The sequence below is a fragment of the Ixodes scapularis genome, unplaced genomic scaffold (assembly GCF_016920785.2).
Source record: "Ixodes scapularis isolate PalLabHiFi unplaced genomic scaffold, ASM1692078v2 PGA_scaffold6__148_contigs__length_123643588, whole genome shotgun sequence".
Classification (NCBI taxonomy): domain Eukaryota; kingdom Metazoa; phylum Arthropoda; class Arachnida; order Ixodida; family Ixodidae; genus Ixodes; species Ixodes scapularis.
The window spans coordinates 54,833,037-54,853,268 of NW_024609881.1; the positions used below are offsets into that span (position 1 = coordinate 54,833,037).

Sequence of the window (20,232 nt, forward strand, 5' to 3'; positions counted from 1 at the left end):
CGTCAACTATGTTGCTTGATCTAGCTCGATTCCTATTTTTGCGTGTGTTGGTGCTGAATAAAAATGTTTGTTCCCGTAAAAGCGGCCCCGCTACTCTGTCGATTGTGCAACCCTTGTGATTGCAACCATGCTTTAATACCGAAAAGATACCTACACAGGTAAGAATTTACGAGCCATTTGACCGCAGGCAATCGGGCGTTCGTCTCGCATCAAGTCTGGCTATGCTCCCACCACTTCGCTTCAAAAGGCAAGCGGCTCTTAAGCTTCCAAGTGCACCTGGCCTACCGAAGCGAATATTTTTAGGTCGCGTTTTAATTGTGCGTCATGAGGGTGCACCCACCTTGCTCGCGGATGCCACGTGAAAAAAAAATATAGCAAGGTCAGTAGATCTGTCAGGACTGTAGATTCGTCTTGTTGACTTTTTGAGTCCTCGGTGCCCGTTAATATCTTAGCGTATTGGAGCGTATAGCGTATTGGAGCCACGGTTCAATACGCATTTTATTGGACCGTGGCTCACGTGCATGATAGAACGCTAGAACGTCGCTTTCATGGTCGCGTCTTCTGAGGGTGGCAGAAGTTTTTAGACGGGGGCGGAATAGCAGACGGACGGAGGCGAAAACGGAAGCCCACACGCAGCTTTCATGTCTACGTCTCGGCATTGCAGACGACGATAGAAGGCGGTGGAATAGCACACGATGCCGGAGGCTGCCACTCGTCTGTTCGGCCGAGTATCAGGCGTTGCCAGACGCCAGACTAGACGCCCCGAAAATAACTTTTATTTTATTCCAGTGTGCCTTTAAGAAATATAAGGCGTGACCATCAAGTCGCCGGTAATATATTATAGGCTACTATGGGTTAAGATCACATGTGATATTAGCCTATTGTGGAGGAGGTCAGACCGTGGCGCCGCAAGCGGCTAACTTTAGAACTACACGGATGGGGACCACAAGCAACAATGACTCAGCGCTCAGCTGACTTAACCAAACGCCGCGTCAGCGTTCGGCTGGAGTTCGGGTTCTCTGGTCACCTTAGGGGGAGGAGGGGCTCTTCTGTTACCACTCCGGCTCTTACGAACAATGCAGCATTCACGGTGCATATGCCCAGCTCAGCAGAAAAGCCGCAGTGGGTCAAGCTCGCGTTCTCTGACGACTGCTTTCGGGAGAGATCCGGCACTAACAAGAAACGCCACTTCGTTGTTCGTTAGTATTTTTACGCTAAAACGTGCACATGCCCACAAGGCCTGTGGGCATGTCCACGTGCATTGTGTTGAGTTAGCACCGAGGTGTGGGGACAATAAACGGGTCAGAGCGCCCCCTATAGTTTGATCTTCTCGCCAATAGCACGCCGAAGAACGGATCACACGTACAGCAAAGACCGTGAACTTAATCACCCCTCCCCCCAACTGCGTTCCTTAAGTTCTCAGTTACTATAAGTCTACAGTTTAATTCACGGTACTCTATTTTATTTTAAACTATATCTCCTTAATCGGTAAAAATAAAACTCGAAAATATAAAAATCTACATGGTTTCATTTTTTTTTTTTTTGCATAGAGGCTTGCATCGCCGTTTGGTATTGTAGCAGGGATGAGTATATGAAATACATTAATTTCTAACAAAGACGTCGAAATATTAAAAAGCTTCTGTGCACGTCAAATGCATCCTTCAATAGCCAACCTATTCCATTCTATTGTTTTCGCAACAAAAAAAAAAAAGCAAAAACATCGGTACGGCAAAAGTAGAGTCGGATTTGGTTCTGGTGGTCTGCTCTCCTTGATATAAAAAAGGTTCCTGTAAAAACATGTCACGATTGATTAGAATGCGACTGTTTGATATATCATGTAAACATATCAATTTAAACATTTTTCGGCGTTCAACTAGTGATTCCTGTATCAGACGAGACAAGACATGACCGCTCAGTGTGGCTCCAGCAGCAGGACTGACTTTTATTGGTCCACCTCACTATATATATAGCCGGTGCCCATGGTGTCCAGACTTACATACGGTACATCTTCCTTTCTTCAAAAAAAAAAACTATAAACACTGAGAAGAAGTCATATATAAAAATGAACGAAGTAAAATATAAACAAAGAAAAACTCCACGACGCACTCCCACTAAAACAAAAACGAAACCCCCCCCCCCCCCCCCCCCCCCAAAAGAAAAAACGAATCAGACTATTTGATGAAAGTTTTCGTCATATGTTAGTGCAGCCCGAGGCTTGCGCTGCCTGGTTGATCTTCGAGGCTGGGTCCCTTGTTGAAGGGAGGCACCCCCAGCTGTTGTGCTCGCAGCTCTAGTTGCGTCGAGGCGGTTTTCTGGCGTACTTGGAGCTGTGGCTACGGCAGGCTGGCACACTGTTGGTGGTTCTTCATTGTCGTTCGAGTACAGAGGTTCTTCCGATTCACTGCCAGTACCGTCGGCCTCCTCCAGATGGAACTGTTCTTGTGTCTTTTGTAGGTGCTGCCTATTCCTGCGAAATGAACGATGGTCCTCTGTTAACACCTCGAAAGACCGCGAATTACTTTCGCTTTTGGTTCCCATGACCCAGCATTCCTGATTCTTACAACATCGCCAGGGTGAAGTTCGTCGAGATTAGTTCCTTTGTGTTGCTGCTGGTGTTTCTTCACGCTGTGTTTTTCTCTGCTTGTAAAGTTGGGCAACCTACACCTTAAAATTCTTTTCATGAGCAACTCGCTCGGCGAAAGGCCCCCTTCAAGCGGAGTCGATCTATAATTTAGGAGTCCCAACCACTTGTCTTCACCAACCGCATTGGTTTTCTTAAAAATTCGTTTTACAATCTGAACTCCTTTTTCTGCTAGGCCATTCGAGCGTGGAAACCTGGGACTGGACGTTAGATGTTCGAAGTCATACGACATCGCAAATGCTTTGAATTCGTGAGACGAAAACTGTGGGCCATTGTCCGAAGTGACAACCATCGGTACACCGTGCCTTGCGAATATGGCTTTCAGTTTCTCGATCACTGTCGCGGTTGTCAGGTCGTCTAGCTTTTCAACTTCCGGGTAATTAGAGAATGCATCGAAGACAACTAAATACGATTTCCCAGCAAACTCAAATATATCCGTTCCTACCCGACTCCATGGAAGTTACGGTGTTTCATGCATTAAAAAAGGTTCAGATGGCAGTGCGTAGGCATAGCGCTTGCAAACGGAGCAGCTGTTTATCATCGATGTTATTTCTTCGTTTAAACCGGGCCAAAAAATAAGCCTGCGTGCTTTAGCCTTACATTTGTTCATTCCTTGATGTCCGTCATGCAGACGCAATAACATTTATTTACGCATACTTTGAGGCACTACAACCCTGCTTCCTTTGAATAGAATTCCTTCTATTACCGTTAAGTCCGACTCAAAACACTTGAAGACGCCTTCGACCGGTGTGCTAGAGGTAATTGCGTTGATTACCTGTTGTAGTACTAGATCTTTTGCAGTTTCTGCTGTCAACCGTGTCAGGGTAGCTGCAGACACCAAGTCCCACAGGACACCGGTTGCGTGAATCTCAACGTCGGCAGTTGACTCTTGGGAGCCGTCATTGACTGGTGCTCTTGAGAGCATGTCAGCCACTAGCAGGTTCTTTCCGGGAACGAACTGCATCGTGAAATCGTACTTGAGCAAACGAATAAAGAATCTCTGAAGACGCGGGGGCATGTCACCTATGGATTTCTTGCAAATGGAGATAAGTGGCTGATGATCAGTTTCAATTGTTATGTGCATTCCATAGACAAACTGGTGAAATTTTTCACAGCCCATTACTATCCCTAGTGCCTCCTTCTCTATTTGAGAATAGCGCGATTCAACATCTGTTAATACCCTTGACGCATAGGCCACGGGTCGCCAATTATTCTGATTGTGCTGCAAGAGTACTGCCCCCAGTCCCGTAGAGGATGCGTCTGACGAGATTTTTGTAGGTTTCTGCGGGTCAAAGATTGCCAAGAGTGGTGGTTTTGCAAGCAGCGTCTTCAAATCATCGAACTCTTTTTGATGGGCTGGTAACCATTCGGAAATTACATCTTTCCTTAGTAGGCTTCTGAGACACATTGTCTTGTGCGCTAGGTGAGGAAGGTATTTGCCGAAGTAGTTGATTACTCCCAGCAAACGTTGTAATGCTTTTTTGTTTTCTGGCACAGTCATCGATGACAGACCGCTGATCAAACTGGGATTGGGCTTGATACCATTGCTGCTAATAATGTCTCCTAGAAATGTAATTTCTCGCAAGGCAAATTTGCACTTCTCCGCGTTGAATGTTAAACCCGCACTTGCAGCTTTCTGCAAGGTTATTCGCAAACGCTCATCGTGCTCCCGTCTAGTACGTCCCCAAATGAGAATATCGTCTATGTAGATTCGTACACCCGGTACTCCATCAAAAATTTCATTTAGAGTCTTTTGAAAAACCTCTGGCGCTGAAGAAATGCCAAAGGGAAGTCTAAGAAATTTGTATCTTCCAAAGGGCGTTCCAAACGTACATATTTTTGATGTATCCTCATCCAACGGAATCTGGTGAAAACCAGCTTTTGCATCCAGCGTTGTAAAAAATTGAGCTCCTGACAGCTCGGCTTCAATATCCTCCCGCCGAGGCAACTGGTAATGCTCTCTTTTCAATTGTGAATTAATGCGTCTAGGGTCTAGGCACACCCTTAGAGTCCCGTCTTTCTTTTTTACAATTACCAACGGACTTACCCAGTCTGTGGGTGCGTCGACTTTCTCGATGATGCCATGCTTTACCATTCGTTGCAGCTCGTTTTTCAAAGGTTCGCGTAGAGCTAGAGGCACGCGCCGGGCCGGCTGAACACTTGGCTGGGCGTGTTCTTGGAGAACCATGTGGTAACGACGACTGACGCAACCCGTTCCCGAAAAGACGCTTCTCAATGCCTACAGATCCAACGCGCGTGACAAGACCGAACATCTCCGATGCTTGTAGCCCTAGGATTGCTTGGCGTCCATTCTTTACAACAAAGAAAATTTCTGATCTTTCCATGCCATGAAGCCTCAGTCGCAACGTCGCGATGCCCCAGTGCTTTATCACACCTCCATCGTAGTTTCTGAGTGTTGCGCCATTGGGGCGAAGGCTAGATGTTTGGCCCACCTTTCGGAAGACCGAGAACGGGATCAGGTTTGCTTGCGAGCCGGTGTCCACCTTGAGCTCGACTGTGGTGCGAGGTCCAGTGCCTTGAACCACGGATGCGGTGATTATCCAGTCTTGGCGGGTGTCTGCTGAACAGACGCTTATATCCAGGATGTCGAAGTCGTCGGAGGAGTCGCTGCCAATGTTCAGCGGGGCGACGTTTTGCTGTTCTTCGTTTCGAAGAGCTCGCAACGCGGCTGCAGACTGCTTCCTGCGCTGGTGAGTGGAATTTGTATCTTGTTCTTTACTTTGTTCTTGTTGCTGGTGAACGCAACAATTGCGCTGATCCTGCGAAGTGGCTTTCAAAGGGCAGCGGACGGCAAAGTGTTTTTTTTTTCCACACCTCAGGCATACCTTGCCATATGCAGGACACGATCGGGTCGCGTGCTTCAGATTGCAGCGCGTGCATTTTGACGATGATGTCGACTCGCGCAACTTCGTTTTTTCCATTGCGTCCACGGTTGCGCTTTTCTGATTCCCTTCCCAGGTCCTGTTTTGATGCTGAGCCACTTCTGCTGCCTTGCAGATCTGACCTGCCTTCTCTAGCGTCAAGTCGACTTCCCGTAGCAGTCTTGCACGAAGTTTCTTGTCAAGGATTCCATAGACAATCTGGTCTCTGATCATTGAGTCCATGACCGCTCCGAAATTGCAGGATTGAGCCTTAGTTTTCACGTCGCGCAGAAATTGCTCAAACGGCTCACCTTCGGTTTGTTGACGCGTCCGGAAGACATACCTTTCGAACGTCTCGTTCTTTCTTGGGATGCAGTATTGTTCAAATTTCTGCACCGGTGTGTCGTAGGCTTCCCTTTCTTCGTCTTCAGCGAATTCAAAGGTGTTGTAGATCTCCAGCGCTTCCTCTCCCGCGACGTGCAGAAACAGAGCTGCCTTTTCGTCATCGGGCTTCAGTGCGTATCCCGTGGCCTTCAGGTAAATGTCCAGCCTTTGCTTGAATCTGCGCCAATTCTCTTCGAGATTCCCAGTGAGACGCAGCTCCGCTGGCGGCTTGAGGCTGTTCATCTTCCACGCAGAGCAAGAGCCGGTTTCGCTGGAGTCTGGTCTGCGCGAACCCTCGGCGTTCGATGTCGGCTGCGCCATGTATCAGACGAGACAAGACATGACCGCTCAGTGTGGCTCCAGCAGCAGGGCTGACTTTTATTGGTCCACGTCACTATATATATAGCCGGTGCCCATGGTGTCCAGACTTACATACGGTACAATTCCCACTTTATATTATTCATCATGGTGGTGACACTCGCCCCAGGTTGGTACTCATTTAAATCAAATCTAGAAAATTGATTCTGTACTTTTTTTAATGTTTCTATCAGGCTGCTGTGGTGGGGATCCCACCCGCATATTCAATACAGTGGCGAAAAAACGTAAAGTACAAAGATATTTTAGTCTTGCATGAACATTGTCGAAAATTTCGTCGTATAATATTAAGGACGTGTACAGCCTTCAGAGTTATCATTTCCACATGAGCTTTCCACGTTAAATCGCTAAACAGACAGACCCCCAAGTATTTTACGCTTGACTTAGCCTGAATTTTTTTTATTATTTATTGTGTGGGTAGAGCTAATGGAGCTTTTCTTCCGAGTCGATCCTTCGTGAACATGTGTTCTAACGTTCACATTATTTTTTCCATTCTTGCACCACATTAAAATATTGTCAATATCAGCCCGTAAAAAATTTGCTTCGTTCGAATCATTAATTACTCTATAACTACTGCAGTCGTCCGCAAGTAGTCTTATATTTGATTGTATTTCATTGATAATATAATATATATATATATATATATATATATATATATATATATATATATATATATATATACCAACAGTGTCGGGTAAAGTACATCTAAAATGTACTTCAAGTACAATACAAAATAAATGAGACGTGATGTGCTTTAAGTAAAGTATTCAGTACACTGGGTGCAACGTACTTGAAGTAAAGTACCATAAATACAATGTACCAAAGTAAAGTAAGTGTCACTTTCAAACGCCAAGCCTCCAGCACGGACTTTTTATATATCATTATTATGAGTGCACGGCATATATTGCGTTTTCTTTGGACAGCCCTTTGTCGAGTTTCGCCCCTCTTGGAGCATCATGGAACAGTTGACAACCCGTGCCGCGTCCCCACCAACGACCGCCTTGGTCTATTGTAACGAGTGGACCTTTCTTATTGGTGAAGACTGCACATTCTAGCGCGTTATCTAACCGTCCTGACAAATTTTACCTTCCAAAATATTTAAAAACAAAATTTTTTTTCGCTTTGCATGTGAATTTTGCTGTCAGCCAAGGCGTTACGTAGTTTGCTGCGCTCTCTACTGCACGCGGACCACACGCAATCACACTGCACATCAACTTCGCCGTGACGTGTGACGTCGCAATGCCACGTGATGTCAGGGTGTTACGTGACGTCACGTGAATCCATGACCTTGGACGGGGAAACTTTCCAGCCAGGACGACCGCACAGAAGCGAGCAATGTCGTAGACGTCATCGTCTTGAAACCCTGTGCTCGAAACCCGGAAGGTAAACGTGGAAGCTGATGTGCGAAACGCCGAGAGAGCAAAGTCTGCGAGTGCGTGCAAGGAAACGCGGCGCATTGGGCGCATGACGTCACCGACCCAACGAACATGGCGGCAAATTCGAATGGGGTGGATCCGAGGGTCCCGCAAATAAATCGATTTATCCGCGAAACTATCACTCCGTTTTTTTAAACAAATCTAATAGAAATATAGGAACATACAATGGGTCCTCGCAGTATTGTTATCACCTCTTTTTTTTTTTGCGTTCTAATTGCTTTAAAAACACTTCGAAAGGATCATAAATGCCAACCTCTTGGTGTTAACACTTACATGACTTTGTTCATTAAGCACATGAAAACATATAAAATGATGTAACTACTTATATCCACGTTATATGCTTTATATACATAGATTCTACGTGACATCAGTGCGCCCTTTCCAGAAGTGCCTTATTAACGCAACGTACAGACGTGGAGGCAGCCAGTACTTGGTTGTACGGGCTTCTGCCTTTTGGCTGCCTCAGGCTCTCGGCTGTATGAAAGTTAAGCCAATAAACTCATTTGAACCTTTGGAAGCTTTCACGCGCCTTTTCCCCCAATTCCTCCCTCTTTCTGGTGGCCAGAAGTTAACGCAGCGGAAGCTATACCCTCCCACGCGCCCTTTCCCGTGTTACGTTTGACCAAGTGACGTCAGTGCAAGCTCTGTATAAGTTCTAACGTGTAATCACGTACGGCCATTTCCTCTTTTTGACGGAGTCAGGATCATGAAATACCACGAAAGCTCAAAGCGCTTTATTTCTGAGCCACGTCGGGCAGGGCTTGATTTCGTCATTCTTCGGTCCTGTTTTCGCTTCTTCCAGCGTAGCGCCTCCAGCCGTTAGAGTCATGGAAACTCTTACGGCGTCGCATTTTTCCAGTAATGCATCTCTGGAAACCAGAATGTTATACTTATACGACACCGAATCGCAGGACACGACTTATTATGTTCACATTTCTCGACTTAGGATGCGCTATTCGGCGTCCTTTGTCGGTCAGCGCGGTGCCACCTAGCTTGACGAGAGTAGCGCCGCACTGCGGCAGACGCTTCCGTCGAAGCGTCGCCGCGTTCCGCGTGTCCACACAAGTGCAACGCTAATACGCGGCGACGGGCGCGTCTGACGCATGGCGGCTACTCTTGTCGAGCTTCAGCGTGTTCGCCGCTTGGGGCAGGTCGAGCGTCAAGGAACTATGACGTCATGCTCAGACCTTTTCGTCTAGGTGGCTACTGGCCGATGCCACCATATCATTGGCTGCCGAGCTATGATAAGATGTCCGGGGAAGTCATGCGTTGACTATATAGTGCATAACACGCCATCAGATGCGGCACGATGTCAAAACACTGCCTGCTGACCTAGTTTCCCGCAGACACGAAGTGAGCCAACCACACCGGTCAACGAAGAAACCCTTCCAGAACAATGACTGTATAGTCGCTAACGGCGCAAAGAACGCGGGACAAGTCCCGAGCGTTTTATATGCAATTGAAGAACGGTTGCATGAAGTTTGGTGCAGTTTCACGCGCAATCGATGATGGAGACGAGCGGGTCAGCTTCGCGGCTCCGGTCTGGAACGCCAGTCTGAATGCGGCACAAGTGTATAGTATGGAGTATAGACTATCCCAGTAATCGCCTTCTGGACCGCTGCCATCCTTCTGTCTTGGGGGCTGTGGAACAGTTCTGTACACGAGCGGTCGCACTCCTCCGACTAATATCAGATGCCGCGCCCGCGTCCAAGCAAGTTTGTCTAGGGAGGTAAGCAATTATTATTAAGTGTATATAGGCATTTGCATCGCTTATCACCCGAACAAAAAAGCTGAGTCACTCAGCTGTGGACGCACGGGCAGGGTCTGATATACCGCACAGCAGATCAAGAGCGCATGCTCTGAATGCGTTCCACAGTCCCGCCGACGAAGATGGCAGCGTGCAAAAGGCCATTTTTGCGAAGATCTAAATGTCTCTAGCAAATAGATTTTCCGTCGTTTTACATAGCTGCAACACAGTAAACCAATCGTGTGCTTTAAAATGGCCACAATCGATTACCTCTTTAAGTCGTACCATTGAGTGAAACCCCAAGCTATTGTTTCAGTATACTAACAATTCATCGACAATTGTCACGGACAAATAGCGGGTTAGTTCGAGCGGCCTAAATTAAGAGAACGCTTGCTAGTTGCAAGATGTGTATATTTTTTCTTCTCGCCACCAATCATTCTATACATCAACAGAGTGTTTACAAACAAGACCGCGTTTTTCCACAACGTGTCAGAGACTTGAGTGGGTCTATAGACCAAAGCGCGGTTCTGACGTCACGCCGCTCCGGTGACGCTGCTCTTGGCACGGCGCATGCGCAAATGCTTCACTTTACGTGAATCAGGTTCCTGCGCTTGCGCAGTGCCCATATCTGGGGTGGGCCACCATGGGCTTGCTCGTAAACACTGCGCGGGCCTACACAGATCCATTTTTGAGTGAAAAGAACAACAAACACGGTCGCTGCTTTCGGTTTCTATATCCATTTCCGCTCGTTAAGTGTTAAGCGTTGTTTCTTTTTTTTTTTTTTTTAATAGTCTCGCGCGATTAGGAGCGCGTATTATTTGAGTTAGCCCCTGAGTGACCGTGCTCGTTACGGGCAAAACATCGCTTGTTTAAGACGCCCTAAACTTATCAACACATTCGACCCAACAAATGCAAGGATCGCAATGACGAGGGACGTTGGTGCCCGTAAGTGATCTCGATCGAGGCGGCGTACCGTTTGAACACCTACGACATAGGGAGTTTTAGCGTTTTGTGTCCAGGTACGATCACGCTTTGCGTCGAAGGTGAGCAACCACGTTGGCGCATCGCTCGGCCGATAAGTGAGAGATAAGATAGCTTTCGAAATGCAGGTTTCGAATAGGCTGCTTTCCGCCAATCACCCCGCTTTGAAACGTACCGTTTCACGGGAACAATAGCGCCGCTTGTCCCGATTTTGCCGCTCCGGTCCTCGGTCAATTACGCTAATCTTTTCCAGTTGCAGCTGTGCGGGACACGGGACTCGCCACCATTTGTGATTTGTAAAGGTCGTCCGTGGCTATCATTGAAATTGCTGACTGGCCCTACACAATCGCGATCCCGAATAAACCAATTTATTACCATTTGGATTGGTTAACTGCTCGAAATATGATGGATTTATATAATGACAAGTCTACAAAGAACCAAGGGATTTTTTTAGGCTTACCTGAAATAGGGGAACATTGAGAGTGTGTGTTTTTCCATTCAGCTGTGGATAAGATGGAAACGATAAACAAAAGAACGCAGTCAATTTCTCGCTTGGTTGTCAAGAAGCTCCCGGATCACACTTCCAAGACATTCGGTGCGTCTAATCCCCTGCAAAGCAGCTGGCGCAGACAATCGCTGCTATCCGGAGGAGCCATGCCGAATGGCGATGTTTAAATTGTAGTAACTTTTAGTTTGACGTGTCACACAAAACATCTCAAGGTCTTCTTTGTGGTACACATGAAATATAACACATGCTTATGTCCGCGCTGTGGCACTAACAGTCTATATTTAATCTGAGTCTCGTCATTCGTCGAGGTTGTTTTCGTATAGCGCAGAAATTGGCTCCACCATGCGCTTTGTGTGGAAGCAGACCCTGCAGGTTTTATTTATTTGTTTATTTGTTTCCAAATACTGCCAATCCCATTGGGATTTTTGCAGGTATTGGGACAAACTAAATATACATCAAGAGGCAAATATTAATAAAAACGGAGGAAAAGCAAAACGTTCGCGTCATTCGTGTAACAGAAGAAAAAAAACATATCAAATTCCTAAATTGACAAAGTAATTGTTCTCTAAATATCACCTAGCGTCCGATAGGCAGCATTTGTGATGTTGGAAACATGTTCATTGAATGGAAATGATGAGTCAATGTACACTCTTAAATCTCTCGTGTATTCAATCCTAAGCAGAGGTAGGTTCTCAAGATGGTAACAAAAACTTATGATGTGTAACTAATACAATCCTGGCCTGTTTTACTTATTTCAAAGGCCTCGAATAGCTCCTCAGATATCTCATCGGGATATATGCAGCCTAAAATTCTCGTGTCACCGAAAAACGGTGTTCATGTGGAGCGGCTGCAATGTGTTGCAAGGTCTCCGGACGGGATATTCTGTTTAGCCGTTGCACGCGTGCGCTCACACTAAAGCACCTGCCCGTCTCTGGCCGATGTACGATCTTCCGCATGACATGGAAATGTTATATACCACCTCCGTGGTGCATTATGTGAACCATAGCCTCCTATATACTGAGAAAGCCTGGCAGATTGCCACGGGAAACGGCGGCCGAAACGGTAAAGGTGGAGCGGCAGACAACAGATGAGACGAGATCTCTACGTGACTGGCGCCCCGCTGCGACGAGACGCCGAAACACACTTCTCCCGAGCGAACAAGTGTGTTTCGGGTCCTCGTCGCTGCAAAAGCTGTGCGCTGACATCCAAGCTCCCCAAGAAATGGCTCTTTGGTGCTTCGTGCTACCAGATCGTCGCGCTCCAAATCTGCGACCGGGCCCTTTATTGCTTCGTCGTCGAACTGCCAGGTTTTCTGAGTATAGGGAAGGCTATGCGTGAATCCGTTACGGTGTTTTGGTGCTAAAAAAACTCTGTGAGCATCCGGGGATATGTAGATTTGGTGACTTAGTCGCGATAGCTTCTAAAGCGCGGAAGAAAAAAACGGGCTCGGAAAAAACAACATACTCACAACCCTTAAAAAGGTTACTATAATCGGTGCAAAATACCCCTAATTTGTTTTTTCACGTAATAAGCTATTGTGATTATGCTGGCCAAATGAACTATCTCCGTACGGTCAGCGATCCTTGTAACACGAAACACCGTATGTACAGGTCCACAGAATGCGCCCCGAAAGTGGTAAATCGATCACCCCATGTCAGAAGGTCGAACATCCGCCAGAGTTGGGCAAATGTTCTAATGAGTGCTCATGCGAAAACGCATCGGCTACACAAAATACCCCCTCTGGACACCTCGCTACACATTGCAGCCGCTGCACATGTACTCATTCATTTCGTGACACGAATCCGATCAGATATCTGAAAAGCTACTTTTTTAAAAGGAAAGAAAAAGGCAGATTGTACTAGTGACGCATCTGTGCCATTATATCTGCAAAAAGTGAGTGACCTAACTGACCAGTACATCCCTCTGAAGCGCATCCGCTCTAATTCACAGGCACCTTGGTTTAACGCACGCCTTAAGCGTCTGCGAAATAAAAAGAAACGGTTATTTCGGCGCGCAAAATTGACAAAAAGTGCTGAGCGCTGGGACGCTTACGAAGCTGCTGATACGGAATATAAACAAGCTGTCGCACAATCAAAGCAGGAGTTTTATCAGTGTACACTTTTTTCTCTTTTAAAAGATAACCCACGAAAGTTTTGGAGCGTGGTCAGCGGTAGTAGATCCAGTGCGGTTGAGCTTTGTGATGCGAATAATGTTCCTGTAGATCTAAACGATTGTTGCAATGTCCTGAATGATGTGTTTGCTTCTTATTTTTCCCACACGACTCCTACCTGTTACCCCATTGTTTTCAGCCCTAATTACAGTCCTATGTTTCCTGTTAGTATTGATTCATTTGGTGTCGACTGTTTAATCCAGAAGCTTAAAATTTCTGCGTGTGCTGGGATTGACGGAATCAACTCAAAATTCCTGAAGAGCACCGCCTCCTATTCATCTTTGATTCTTTCCGAAATTTTTTCACACTCTTTGCAGTGTTGCACGTTACCCAACGATTGGAAGGTAGGGAAGGTGGTTCCTTTGCATAAATCAGGTACTGCTCACTCCCCACTTAACTACAGGCCCATATCATTGACTAGTGTGCCGTGTAAATTACTTGAACATATCATTTACTCTCACCTTGTTGCCTTTCTCGAGTCCAATTCTTTTTTTACTAATTGTCAACACGGGTTCCGAAAATTTTTTTCTTGTGAAACACAGCTCGTATCGTTTACTAATGACCTGATGGTTGCCATTGATGCCGGGCTAATAGTTGACTGCATTTTCTTAGATTTTGCTAAGGCTTTCGATTCTGTCTCGCACGACCTACTTCTCTTGAAACTGAGTAAACTTAATATCGATCCTAACATCTTGGGCTGGATTAAATGTTTTTTATCTAACCGCTCACAATATGTTTCTGTCAATGGGCATGATTCTTCTACTACTCCTGTAACGTCCGGGGTACCACAGGGATCTATCCTAGGGCCTCTCTTGTTTTTAGTCTACATTAACGACCTCCCATCGCAAATTGTCTCCTCTATTAAATTGTTCGCGGATGACTGTGTACTTTATCGCGTAATTACTAATGCCCAAGAGTGTGCTATACTACAGTCAGACCTCGACGTAGTTTCTTCTTGGTGCGCTGAATCCCTAATGAAGCTTAACGTTACTAAATGTAAAAGCATGCGTGTTTCGCGACTCTCTAAAAACACTGACCCTGCCATATACATCCTTAATGATATACCATTAGATGCTGTTGCTTTATACAAGTATCTTGGTATTCACATAACTCATAACCTTTCCTGGAACATGCACGTCGACTATGTCTCTAATAATGCTAATCGTATGCTTGGGTTTCCGCGGCGCCATTTTCGTTCCGCTAATCTTCCCGTCAAACTGCAATTATATAAAGCCTTAGTCAGGCCAAAACTCGAATACGCCTGTTCCGTTTGGGATCCGGGTCATGTAACATTATCACACATTCTCGAATCAGTCCAGAACCGAGCAGCTCGTTTTATCCTTTCTAATTATTCTCGTACTGCTAGTGTTTCATCAATGAAGACAACTTTGGACTTACCTGACCTTGCTTTACGCCGTAAATACTTTCGTCTTTGTCTTTTCCATAAAGTCTATTATTCTAATCCAATTCTAAAAGATCAACTACTTTTTCATCCGTTATATGTGTCACCTCGCCACGATCACCAGTGTAAGGTTGGCACGCCGACATGTCATACGAACATCTATTTTGACTCTTTTATTCCAAGAACATCTAGCGAATGGAACCATCTCCCTGCCTCCATCGTGTCCATCCAGGACGTCACATACTTCAAGAAGCTTGTCAACGATTTCATCTGTACCACCCACTCCTCTCTGTAGAGCCTCCGGGCATTGAGAGTATGAAAATAAATAAATAAATAAATAAATAAAAAGAGTATACGCTCTTCTTTTTTGCGAAAGGGGCTGCACCGGATTTACGAGTGATTACGCGTTTTAGCACGAATATATAAAACATGTTTTTTTGTGTTTTTTTCTTTCTTTAATAAATGTTTGTGGCGAGTGCGCCCCGTTGCCGACCCCTTTCTTAATGTCCTGTATAATTTCGGGCCTCTGAACGCGATATATCAACCATATCACGAGCATTTAGATTTCCTGGAGTTGACAATGTGTACCGCCAACACGGATATCTTCATAATATAGGCACTGACCATAGCCTCCTCTATAATCACAAAGCCTGGCATTTCGACGACAGAGCCATAGAGTGCGCGGTCGCAGATTAGAAGGGCGAAAATCTGGGCACAGAGCATCAAAGAGCCATTTCTCGGGGAACATGGGAGTCAACGCACATCTTTTGAAGCGGTGAGGACCCAAAACACACTTGTTCGCTCGGGAGAAGTGTGTTTCGGCGTCTCGCCGCAGCGGGGCGCCAGTCACCTGGCTTTCCTCTCATCCGTTGTCTGCCGCTCCACATTTTTTAATTTCGGCGGCCGCTTCTCGTGGCGATCTGCCGGGCTTTTTCTCAGTATATAGGAGGTTATGCACTGACAACTTAATAAACGCAGCACGAGAAAGGTTCGGTGCATTTTGCTACCGTTCGGCAGTCAATGAAATTGCTGCGCCAGTCGATAAGAAGGTCGAAGAGCCAATGACGAAGCAATAAACGCCAATATCATTAAGCCACGTCCTGCGCTTTTTGAGCAGTATCTGATTATATTGAATAAACACTGCAACGTCCCGAAAAAGAAGTAAAAAAATCAAACGCCTATTATGTTGAACTTCCGAAATGGCCGCAGTCCAAAAAAATCACAACTGAACAGCAAAACAAAAAATGGCATTGTAAAACCAGCAACAAAGTGTTTGAAAAAACAAAAACGCTCGATATTATTTGCGAGCGAATCAAGAAATCGGTTAAACGAGCAAAATATTCTGGTATTTGGTTTAGTCGTGCAAGTGGTTGAAATAAATGCACACGTCAATAAGCTCGAGTCAGAATTATCCCAATTTGTTGCTTGTATACGTATACAAAGTGGCGAGTCTATGGTACTTACAGGACTCGTTAAAATAAGGTATTTAATCGTATTTTCATAAAACAAAAGCCTGCTATGGATTTCTTACTTCGGGTCTAACAACAATACTTGATTATAACAAATTATTGACGCCACGAAATAGCGACGTTACGCGAACGCTTGCAACTTGCACAGGGAAGACAAGTGAACTGACCACTCAACAACTTTTTTTAATAATACAATGTCCTGAAAGTAATCAGTTATATTATTTAAAACTTGTAATTTGTAGTCAAAATACGTTGTAAACTTAGTAATGAGCACATAAATATCTGAACTCAGCGAAGAATAGAACGACGTGGTCTGGCGATGGTCACCCATTCCCAACCCCAAGAACGTCATGATGGAGTCAGGTGCTTCCGTACTTACATCTGGATTCGTTTCCAAGAGGCTTCGAATGCACTTGCCCATTGGGTTAGACTAGAAAACAAAATTAGAGCATATTAAAATAATCATTAAATTAACAGCACGAAGAGTCGCTCACACCGAAAATGCTGACAACCCCAAAGTGGCACTGAGAGATGAAAAGCATATATTTTTTTTTTCTTATTTGAAACGATTCAAAACGATGCTGGACATTACCAGAAAAATTTAAAACTTGCGAACTCAATATTTGTGAAGTAAACGAAAATTCCAAAAGCCGAATTTCAAGTTCTCGCGCGATCCGCGCCAGTGCAGTGACGCCAAAGATTGAGTCGTCCTGCAACTCGAGTTTTTGTCTTGCCTGCGTGTCGTGTTCGCCCGCGTCCCGCAATCAACCGCTCCGTGCGCAGGGGCGGATCCAGAGCTCCGTTTTGGGTGAGGGGGTGGGGAGTTTGTAAGGGTGCTATTCTCCCATTTGACGGAGTGGTTCTCCACGTTCAGAGCACAAGTGTGCCTGCTAGGGTGCGACCTAACCTATTTTGAACCCTAGTCCTTGAGTACCGAGCCTTGTACCACCTGGCAGGCCGGTAATCGGTTTTATTCCGGTGGAGGGGGTGGGGGGGGGGGGGGCGGGGTCGGGGGTTTACTTGTGTCAAATTACCCTCCGAGAAGGCGGAAGGGGGGGGGGGGGGGGCCGCCCCCGTCGCCCCCCTGGATCCGCCCCTGTCCGTGCGTGCCGCCTATCGCTGCGAGCAGACGACGCTTCACTTTCGAATTCGAAGTTCTTTTAGGGCTCCTTCAGCGATCCCAAATTCTTTGCATAGAGGTCGAAAAGATCGCGCAGAGGACTTTTGTGAGCGACGTGAAGGGCCACGGCGCGCCAGTTCTGCGTGAAAGGCTGCCTCGGCGAAGTCACAACCGAAACTACGGTGCACACACATCAAACCCCGTTGTTTTGACCGTTTTATGACTTCCTTTTCAAAGTCTGAGAGGTCGTCAAGCCCCTAAAAAAGAGAACTTCGTCCAATTCTCCGACTCGCCGATCATCCTCAGAGCTACATGCGTCGACCGCCGCCATGTTTTTCGGAGGATAGAAAGCCAGGAAGGGGAAATCACTCCGGACTCCGATTTTCGGTATTTCAATAAGAAGAGCCGTAGTGCGTACGCAGTTGCGTTAAAAAAAGATGTTTTATGAATTCCATTGTTAAATATTATAGAAATGTTGCTTACAAAGATTCTATACTTAATAATTGATTACGTCATGAATTAGAAAATAGCGAGGAGGTGAGGAGCGGGAGAGAAAACCCCCAAAAACAAAACATCGCAAGCCCGTGGTAATTTTTTTTTTTTTTGCGTGTCTATGACTGCAAATTGCATCATTCATGACGACTAAAGCAAAACAACCTTTGGCGTGTCAGTGCCCTCTTAAGATTGGGAATATGCGCTTGTCCTCAGGCCTTCAAGCCCCAAGGGTTTTGTAACAAACACCCTTGGGTGCTACAGGACAAGCTTGGATCACCCTTTTGTAACACCTAGGAGGGTTAAAAATCACTTGTATCATTTAAGAGTATTTTACCTAACACACAAGTGTTTCTGTAACACCTAAGAGTACAGAAACATCATTAGAACACTGCTGAAAGCCCTATAACAGTAAATTGGCGATCTTAACAACACTCTGGGGATATTTCTTTACGAGCAGCAAGTTTACAAGCGGAAAAAGTGCCATATGCAGTTATCTCGTTCGCCTAAATCGCAAGCACAGGCATAAAGAATCACACGTGACAGCTAGAGGAATTACGACCCTGTGATAGCTCCTCCGTCATTCGCAGGTGTCTTTGACTTATGAAGGCTGTAGGTATGTTGATTTGTTGTCGTCGCTACTCCACGTATAAACTTATACTGTGGGGGTGCTCAGGGTCAAAATCGACTTCATCCTCATCATGCCCATCATCACTGTTCTTCTCAGTTGTTCTATATTCACTTCCTCTTTGGGGGATCGGTGGCCGAGTGGGCTTGCGCACAGCAGCTCGGAGCACGTGGAGCGAAAGCTCGCGCTGCAGAACCAAGGGATCCTGGGCTCAATCCCCACTCCTGCCCGTTTCGACCTGGATGAGCATCATATCGGCGTGCGGTCGTGTACCACGACTGTGTGGTGTACGTTAAAGCCCCAGGCTAGCAGTCGTACTGCACTGGCTAAAATGCTTATCTACAGTGGGTAACAATATCGCCATGTTCTGGCAGATTAACCTCCTGTTGTATAAACAACTAACGACAAATTTGACTTTTTACTTTGTCACTTCCTCTTTCTCTGATCCCCTCTGGTGTGAGCATCTCACCTCGGATTTTCCTAATAGCAGTCGCTTAATTAATCTGTCCCGGAGCTGTCCATATTATCCTCACAAGAAGCTAAGTTCAATCGATATATCTTCAGGTAATGGGCACTGGTAAAGGCAGTAATTAATCATCATAGTTCCTAAAACAAGCTTTTTGAAGCTGCATGGTGTCATCCTTCAAACAATGAAGGATGTTCTCACTTTACCACTGCATCGTTCCACAACCTTTCTGCACCTTTCAAAAATTGAGGGTTGGAGGATATCCAAGATACAGATCTCTAAATTTACGATCAAAAATGTATATTACTTAACATGTGCTAAAAGAGCGTAGTCATGGGCTTAAATCTTTGAAAGACCCTATTTGCACCCTTAAGGGTGTAACATTTTTTGTGTGTATCATTGCTGTAAACGCTAGTTTGTGTTCACCTAAATAACGATGCCTGAAACCCACCTTTCCCAGGTGAGTTTACAGTTCAACCCAGCCCGTACATCGAAAGTTGTCCCGGAGTAGCAATAAAAGACGGCACGGCAGCCGGCGTCATGTTGTCGGATGTCGCGATCCTGGCAGTTGGCCGTATAAGTTCCGGCAACAAGTACGGGCGAATGCCAGCGTCATTATCGTGGCACTGTGTCCTTAGTATCTATAGTCAGTGACCAGTTAGGAGTTCAGGGGAAACTCCTCCCAGGCCTTTCCACTCTATCAGAGGGTACGATGGAGACGAGGTCGCCACCCTTCCAGCGTTCGCTCTGCTAAAGAGGAAGAAGGTGGAAAGAGTTTCCCCTGCAGTTCTGACCTGTCACCGACTATAAGGGGCGTTGACCGTGCGCACTGCGGAAGAGCGGAGAGTGCAAGCCGCCATAGATGATTTTAGACAGAGACAATTGGCACAAAAAAACTGTGCGTACCGGTTTGCCTGTACGGCAGAGTCTGGCTGTGTTTCCGAAGTCATCAAAGTCGCAAGGGATTACAGCGCTTTTCCCACGGCTTTCTGGCTTTATCAACCGTTCTCTCCAGACGGGGCTTTCTCTCGTTCTGTGAAGAGGCTGAAACGCAGTGCAAACACATATAATGAATTAATACGAAGTAATGAGAGAACAACCTAGTGCAACGCAAGTGCAACTAAAAAAAAAAACCGTAGACGTTTGTGTCTTGTTTTGACGATGACTGTTTTTTCTTTCCTCGCAGCCAGTGTGACCAATGTGTGACAGCAATGAAAATCAGTCTATACTCCGTTTCACCTTAAATTTGAGCGTGGCAAACGCTACAAGAGCGGGCTCCAGGCTTTCAGCGTCCCTGCCAAGCACGCGCGCTTGTGCACTGCAACCATGCTTCAGGTCCACATGCACGCGCTTCACAGCTTTGGCTTCGCTCGCACTTCAAATGATACAGTGTATAGACCATTGCAAGCATGGCGCCCCGACTAGTGCCCCACATACGTGCAAACACGTGCAGCTTGCGCGTGAACATGGCTTTTGCAAGCTTGTCCGCACGAGCAGAAACATGGCAGCGGTCAGTGGTCTTGCCAATCGT

The 20,232-nt window shown here is 46.1% G+C and overlaps 1 long non-coding RNA gene across 1 annotated transcript; it reads right to left on the minus strand.

Moving 5' to 3' along the window:
• Positions 1 to 10,916: 10,916 nt before the first annotated feature.
• Positions 10,917 to 19,725, minus strand: LOC120849663. Its single transcript, XR_005717969.2, has 3 exons — positions 19,608 to 19,725; positions 16,375 to 16,425; positions 10,917 to 10,948 (listed from the first exon to the last, which is right to left on the minus strand). It is a non-coding gene; the product is annotated as an uncharacterized LOC120849663 (long non-coding RNA).
• Positions 19,726 to 20,232: the final 507 nt, after the last annotated feature.